The sequence below is a fragment of the Nilaparvata lugens genome, chromosome 2, assembly GCF_014356525.2.
Source record: "Nilaparvata lugens isolate BPH chromosome 2, ASM1435652v1, whole genome shotgun sequence".
Lineage (NCBI taxonomy): Eukaryota > Metazoa > Arthropoda > Insecta > Hemiptera > Delphacidae > Nilaparvata > Nilaparvata lugens.
Window position 1 is genome coordinate 80744069 of NC_052505.1, and position 8699 is coordinate 80752767.

At 32.1% G+C, this 8699-nt stretch overlaps 1 protein-coding gene and 1 long non-coding RNA gene across 2 annotated transcripts in view; one reads left to right on the forward strand and one right to left on the reverse strand.

Annotated features, from left to right (window-relative positions):
• The window catches only part of LOC111059388 (membralin), a 176951-nt gene that overhangs the window by 56196 nt on the left and 112056 nt on the right, over positions 1-8699 (forward strand). The gene's annotated exons all lie outside the window — the stretch shown is intronic.
• On the reverse strand, positions 214-8138 carry LOC120349999. The gene is made up of 2 exons (XR_005570569.1): positions 7990-8138; positions 214-6302 (listed from the first exon to the last, which is right to left on the reverse strand). It is a non-coding gene; the product is annotated as an uncharacterized LOC120349999 (long non-coding RNA).

An 8699-nucleotide genomic window follows, 5' to 3' on the forward strand; every position in this document is an offset into this window, starting at 1 on the left:
CGATATTGATTAAGAATAGAAAAGTTCTTGTCTAATGAAGTACCGCTTTAAATGCTGTTTTAGAGAATTGATTACCGTACCAGTTGAGAATAATATTGTCGATTCTATTTTTTTGCGAGTGAACTATTCAAATAGAAGCCTAACATCATTATAGTTTTTCTAATAAATTTTATGTGAAGGAAAATATTGAATAGTAAAAGAATGACACAAAAGTTGTTATAACTTAATTTTATTAAATTCCTTAAATTTATCCTTTCAAACATATGTAACAAATAATTGTCTAAATTTTTTCGTATTTAAACCATCTAAAAGAATGTATTCAACAGATTTTCTTCTAAGACTGTATTGCACTTTCAGCCATGACAGAACTCTGTGTTCATACTAACAGAGAATGTCATCCATGCAACAAATCAATATTACAATTATTATACGTATAATATATTCCATCATTATCTATATACATCTATTCTTTTGTTTGTTGACAATATACATATATATTTATAATTAATATTTGAATAAACAGTTATCATTCATTAGCAACTGAGTTCACAGTTCTGAGATGACTAATAAAGGTAAAATTCAACAATAATAATATAAGGCTACAAATTGGATATGACACAAAAATTAAAGTCTGTTAATCTCAAAGCATAAAATATAGCCTACGAAAACTCATAACTTGACTTTGAAAACACTCAACTCCAACTGATACTAGAATCGGGAGGTCAATATAAATCGAAAATGAGGCATCACAATAATTACCTACATAATCAATAACAGAAAGTATAAATAATTCTTTCGATAATCCTGTATAAAACAACTAAAAATGAATTTTCTCAATACTTATTTATAAAAGCATTTGATTTTTTGCTACTGTAGGGGATAAAACTTTATTCAGTAAATTCTAATAAAAATATAAACTATTGGTTAAAATGTTCAGATTGCACAGAAATAAATTCAAACATCAATAGATAAAATATGAACGTTCATTAACAAAAATCAGAGTTCTGATAAGTTCTGATTTTAAAATAACATTAAAATTATTAGAGTATGCAATATGAAATGCCAGTACATCAGATACAAATTTTTGGTACGGTAGTTATTAACAAATACAAATAATATACTTGAGAATAATACTTAAATTGTTGAATCTCCACTTTTAATTCTCTTACAATCAAGAGAACCCAAGTGATAGCCACATGGCTACGAAAACAGAGGATGAATGACACTCAATAAATACAGATGGCACATTTTTTCATTAAATAATACATCAAACACAACTCGTTAAACAAACAAATCAATCTCTCAATACAAAAATGTTTCTACGTGTTGATTATACTCGATAAAGAAAACTCTCTGTACAAAATTAAAGAAATTAGGTACAAAAATAGACGAAATCATGCAGTTACAAATGTTTCCAACACTGACAATTGTGCCACTTGGTACAATGTGAGGGGCACATAAGTGAGTCAGACAAGTTTTGGGAAATAAATGACATCAACATCTAATCACGTGATAAAGCATGCAAGTATATCACTTTCAATAACAAAAACACTGTAGAGTGTGAACCAAATGCAGTGGTGAAACGTTGACCAGTAACTTGAATCGGTTCAACTCTATTTGATTTGTTCTATGGTTTATAGGTTTGATTGAGCGATCCCATTCTGAGCTTGATAGCTTTCTTTAATCAACGTGTAGAGGAAAAAGCTCTTTCAGTCAATTACAGTGAAAGTAAGGCTAAACGGTTGAAATATTATAATCCAAGACTATTTAAATGTTGTTTATTCAACGAGACCCTGTATGAAATTCAATAAATGTACATATATATCCATTTATATTCATGATCATCGGTTGGTTACACAGTACATATAAATATAGATATTCGTGCGTCATTATATACGACATCACAGTTGCACACAACATCGATATCACCGATCTATTACAAAACATTTATTACACTTTTGTCATAACAGCGATGTATTACTATCATTACAACATAGAAACAATCAACATTGTTAACATCGGTAGAACATTCTCTCATTTTCAATTCAACTTAGCTACTTTATAACAACATTCATCTAACATTATAGCACCATTCATAACCTTCCAGGAACACAGCTGCTTGCAAAAATACATTCAAGACATCAATTACGTGTACGAGAATTTCAACTGGATCAACATTTGCAGGTAAACAGAACAACGGATGAAAGAGCATACAGACAAATCGGCGATTTATGGTTTATGGTCTATGATGTATGGCGTATGGTGTCTCCCTCACTTTGTGAGAGCTGGTCATGATAGCTTCTGCTCTATGCACTGCACTATCAGCGTCAGCTACCATTTGACAAACGTTAAGTACTTTACAATTGTGGTGAGGAAAACACATGTGATACCATTTGAGCAATCTCTAAATTTTAAATTCTATATTAATTTTTACGTTTCTTCTGTTCATTTCTCTTTTTTAACAATACGTTTAAGGCAATTCTTAAAGCATGTGACATACTAAACTATACCTTCAATTTAATACGTTTTCAAAATTATCAATTACTTTATAAAAATCTTTCAATTTATTTATACATACGTACTAAATTATATGTAATATATTATCTGAATATATAAGTTTTAGAAACTGTTTCTGAAAATATTCCAATTTACTCCCATCATTTTGATGATGGAAGAAATATTTTTTTCGACTAGAAAAGATTAATTTGAAATTTGTTTGGTCGTCAGAGTTTGATCTCTGTCTTAGAACGGCATGACTAAATTGGACGTTGATCAACTGGTAATTTTTTCAAAAAATAATTCACTTCATCCTCAGATGGAGATTTGAATTAATAGTTAATAGTTCCTCTGTAAGCAGTTGGCGGCCATCATTATTTTCATCTTTTCGATAGAACGCATTCAATCATTTTTAAAGATCACTGTTTAGAAGGTACACATTGAAAAATTAGCAATATTACAAAAAAGACATGACAATGTGAAATTCGGAAAAGGGCACACAATGCAAGCAATACCTGATATTTCAAACAGAGTACCCATTAGTAGAAGGATAAAGTTTTTTATCATGCTTATATAATATAAACTTTGTAATGTCTTTGTTACTGCGGAGTACAGTGACTAGAAAGCCATCTCTGTTTTTATTTAAAATGGTTATGGGTTTTGATGGTTGACCCAAAGCAGGCTTCTAACCTCAGGGCAACTAGGTAATGTGCTGTGAAGTTTATTATTTTTCTGTATCTTAATTTTTTCTGTATTATTACTTTATTTTTATTTTTTTTATCTTATTTTTACTATATTTTATTTATATATTATTACTTTACTTTTTCTGTATTATTTATCTGTAATCATTTATTATATAAATAATTTTCTGTATTATTTTTCTTATATAAATTTCATTTTGTGTATTACTGTGTGTGTTATATATTTTGGAAAATGAATTATTATTATTTATTAGGAAGTTTTTTATCATTCATTTCTTTTAGGACTTGTAATCCTATCCTATTATATTAAGCGAGAAATTTCTGTATGTATTTATATATTTGGTTTTTTATTTCAGTATTTATGTCCAACGGATCTCGATAACGGTTCTAAAGATTTTCACCAAATTTGGAACATAGTAGGTTTATGATATAAAAACTCGATTGCACTAGGTCTCATCCATGGGAAAACTCGCTTAAGGACATGAAAAGGATAATAATTATTCATCCTTGGAAAAACAGCTGATAATTTCGTCGTCTGTCGATAACGAAAGATGCGAGTGCCTGTGTGGGAGTGAGACAGAATTATGTTCAGCTGTTGAACTATTGCAATCAACCAGCACGAGAAGTATATTCTGGAAATTATAAGATTTTATTCAAGATCAATTATTTTTTTATTTAAATTAAATTAGGCTACCTAACTATATCAAAAATTTAAAAATCCATCATTATTTTACAGTTTTGATTAGTGAGTGTTATTTTGTTATTAAATTTTGTTTGTGTCCAAGTTATTGTTATTAAGTTTAGTTTAAATTTAAATTTGAACTTTTCTGTTTTCGAATGTTTGGACTGAAAAATGGAATTCAAAAGTGTATGGAACATAACCTACTTTTTGGACTACCGTATTTACAGTGTATACATCAAAATTCGGGGAAGAAAGCCTGTTGGTCCTTCTCCAATCATTTTTAAAGAACTGTGTTATGCTTATCAATAAATAAATATAACATATGCTTTTATGCTTCTATGCTTCTGTACTCCGGAGCGAAGCTCGGTGCCCCAATAATTTATATTGTTCCATCAATGGAAAAGTTATATTTAAAATTTTAATAAGGCAATAATACTGTAAGTAAGAAAATTCAAAGTTCTACTTTGATAATTTTTTAATCTGAAACCTTTTGAGTTATTCAGATGAGGTTGGAGTTCTCGAAAGGAGTTGAAAGACGAAATCTCTGAATTTAAGACAAAACTCCTAAATATCAATGAGTTCAATTCCAATCCTGTACTCATGGAATTTCCAATAGTATTTTTGACCCACGCATTAATTTAATGATAAAATGGGTACTTGTTTGAAAATTATCAGTTTATAATTTCTATGATGAGTATGTGAATAACGTGTGAAAAATTAAAATGCACTGTGCTAATCAATGTGGGAAGAAACAATTCTGGCTTTGGAAGACAAAACAAAGTTTGTGCTCGGAATAACACTACACACTGGGAAATTACAAAACACACTTATCACTGAACCGGCAGGTTGATGACGATGATGATGATGATTGTTGATCACTGCGTGAGGGAGAAGGCACAGATAGTGAGTGAGAGAAAGAGTTTTATAAGGCATTGACATTCTAACAACCACTGGCGATATGGTCTATGGACTCATATTCCATGCAATTTCGTTATACTTCAGATAAAATTATTTATCGTAGTTAGTTCATTACTTTTTAAATTTGAGTCACATAATAGACACACATGAACTCTATCAAAAAACTTTAAATATACACACTTTATTCATGGTGTCTCAAGGGAAATTAATAACATCAGTACGTTTATAACAAGACTAAATGCTGTGTCTAATCATCCTACGATGAACCTTACACCTACTGGATAATTCGTTCCTAAATAATTCGCATATTTTGATTTTTATCTCACTAAACAATTATGTAAGATATGACTCAGTAGTATGGCAGGAATTGAACTAATTCAAACCCTTGACCAACAACAAACAATCTGTTACAGCACAATCCCTAGTTTTGGTTGAAACAGCTTTGGTACGGTACCAATAATATTGTTCGGCACTTACGTCAATATAACAGAAGGCAACAAAAATATAATAACATCAGCTTCCGAATTTCAATTGTGAAATTAGGCGAGATGTGTTTGTGTGTTTGCAAAATGAATTTGCGTCAAAATGTCAAAGCCTTAGAAGGACGAGGCACTGAATAAGGCTACAAGACACGAGGATTTGCAAGCAACACATCTGACATGACACGTCTATTACATCGACTATTTACAATATGCTACGGCTCGGACAAACTAATAGGGACGTCAGGCACAACTGAAAACATGATCACATGGGATGAAGCTGCTGCCCCACCTCTTGCCCCTCGCCTCGCCACTTCACACCACTGTTAAATTTTTATAAAAATAGACTCGATATTATCTGAATATTGTACATGAATAATAATCCGATGTTAAAAAGTCTCCATAAACTTGTTAGTTGCAGCGTTCAACCGATAATCATTTAAAAACTATTTTAAAATAGATATATATACGTATACAAAATACTCTTTGTCTTATAAAAATGCTGAGTGTTTGAATGTAATGTATATGTAAATGATGTGGTTGTTGGTGGGTGGTAATGTGGCTGATGACACACTGGGCGGAGACAGGGCGGCGAAGGCAGCTTCAGCCTCCTACTTTGTAGGGAGTGAGGGAACGGGGGGCACTTCACTTATTGTACCGCTAAAATTTGTTACAGCTAACTTGTTTTTACATGTATAACATCCATCTAAAACTATACAAATGTTATCTGAGAAGATGTTGGGTTTTGCAGCATGGCGTGGATGCTGAAATCGACTGGAGCCAGTGAGCCAGTGATTAGCGTCGGTGAGGCTTGATATGGCTGCTATTCGAGATATGACTGCACAGTGTGGACACGTGTGGACACGTGTGGACACGTGTGGACAATGTTCATACACAATGCACTGATATGGCACAGACAGTGAGTGGATTCGATTAGGGGTGATAGGAGGGTGTGTTGCGGCTCCGATCGCCCCAAAACCACGACGACCCCATGAGCTACTGGCCTCTATTGCTCTCTGCCTCTCCCTGCAAACAACAACACAACAAACAACTGTTACAACCCGGTAAACCACACAAGAATCTGTTACAACATGTTACATACAACCTGTTACAAAATTGTAGTACTACTTTACCTATAATAGATCATTTGCACAAATATAACTATTCAATATTTAATCATTCCGCTTTGAATACCTAGAGATTAAGTGCATACCAATAATTTATTTATTTATTCATGTAACAAACGACACTGATGTGGATAAAATACTCAGGCAATCCTTGAGTTCTTTTTTCCAAATTCAAGTGATGACACAGTCCAAAAAGTAGGTTAGGCGATTTTTCATTCACTTGTCCAATTTTCAGTGTAAAAACACATACAAAAATAACATTTTGAATAGATTAAAAACCGAATTAAATAATTAATGAATAACGAAATCGCACTCAATAATAAGCACTAGAAACTGTAAAATATTGCGCTACTTCCAAAAAATTTGAACATTGATAAAAAACTTATTACTTAGCTGAACTAATAAGCTGAATCTCTTAATAAAATGAAAGGTCATACAATTATATTCTAGGCACTGAAATAACTTCAAATAATGAAAACACAAATTTAAAATTGTCAACCACTTTTTATTAAAATAATATATACAGAACCAGGTTTCTTGGCTTTACCAGCCACATCTTCAGCTGTTTGTTTACAACTACTGTCTACCCAAGAGAAAATGGCAGAGGAGGAAGTGGCTGGTAAAGCCACGAAACCTGGTTCTGTGAATATTACAATAGTTTATAATAATAAAAAGTGGTTGACAATTTTAAATTTGTGTTTTCATTATGGAAAAGTACCACAACATCGCTCACAACACAACTGTAAGGTTAAAAACTTCAAATAAATTGAAATACTGGAATAATTAGTCCATATTCTTTTGAGGATGAGAACGGCCATGCAGTTTCAGTACTTAAAATCAGCTCTCTATGTTCATATGCTTAACAACTTGCTCATTCCTGAACTTCAAAGATGTCCTGTGAATGAGAACACTTATTTTCAACAAGACGGAGTCACTAGCCATATGTCCAGAGTATCAATTGACCTGATGAGAAATCTTTTTGCGAACCGCTTGATCAGTATTAATGATATACTCCTCGATCTAAGCTCGTGTGATCTCTTTATATGGGAATACCTCAAATCAAAGGTTTTTGAGACTCATCCAACAACAATACAGGACTTAAAAATGCTGATAACACAAAAAAATTGTGCAATAACACCAGAGATGTGACATCGTGACGGCGGGTGAGTGAGAATTTCAATGTGAGACTTAAACAATGAGTGTAAAATAATGATCACCTTACTGGAGTAAAATTCAAGAAGTAAAACTTTTCTGTAAAAAACGAAAATTTTCATTTGTGTTATTATGATTTGTTAGAGTATATAACTTGAAAATATTACCGTGCCGCTCCACCTTGTAATTGATTGATTGATTCTTCATTGATTCATACGATTAGTACATCAAAAAAATGATAGGGAGAGAAAAAATAAGGTAACCTTAAGCTATTCCTCTCCCAAATTTAGATAAGATAATTTAGATAATTTGGATAAATTCTTCCAGTAGTTGATTTAATTTTACTGTACAATCTATATGCAGCAGTATCCACGTCTTTTTCCTATATTACAAGATTTGAAAGTGTTATTGAAACAGTGTGCAGGTGAACTTACGTTGGGAAGCAGAGAGTGATGTAGTGGCTATGTGGCCCAGGCGTCGCGCGGCCTTTTGTTCACGGGACCGGACTCGTAGTCATGCCGCGATTCTCCCGGTGAGCCGCCTAATCCACCCCCTGAAACTAATACAACAACAATAAATAATATGATTTATATTTGCTATCCAACATTCTCATTTGCATTATTGTTTTCTTTCCTTTTGCATCACATCTCAATAAAAAAATACATACCAATAAGTTATTTACGATTATTGACAAGTTACCTTGATATTATCTGGTGAATAAATGCATCTATTGTTCAAAACGAAATCCCCTCAAGAACACAAATTTGGCTGATAATCTTGTATTAAATTCATGCAATAGTTAACCAATTTTGGCTCACCATAGAAAGCTACCAACAGGCTCAACATAAACTTTTTTCCTAGAATGTTGATAGAATATTTATCCTTTTATATTAATTGAGACTATTTTCTTTATTTTTACAAAAAATCCAGTCTAATAATCACAAATGGAAGTAGAACAATGCAATAAGTAGTTAATTGAAAATTTGTAGAATATTGAATTGATTTCACAAACGTTAAGGATGAATAACACAAAAGTAATAAGTTGACTTTAAAATCACTTCCCGGCGGTTTGGGTTTGAAATCCACCTAAACTATAGAAGCAACAGTTGGTGGGTTCGTTAATGTTAATCATTCTCTCTTATTA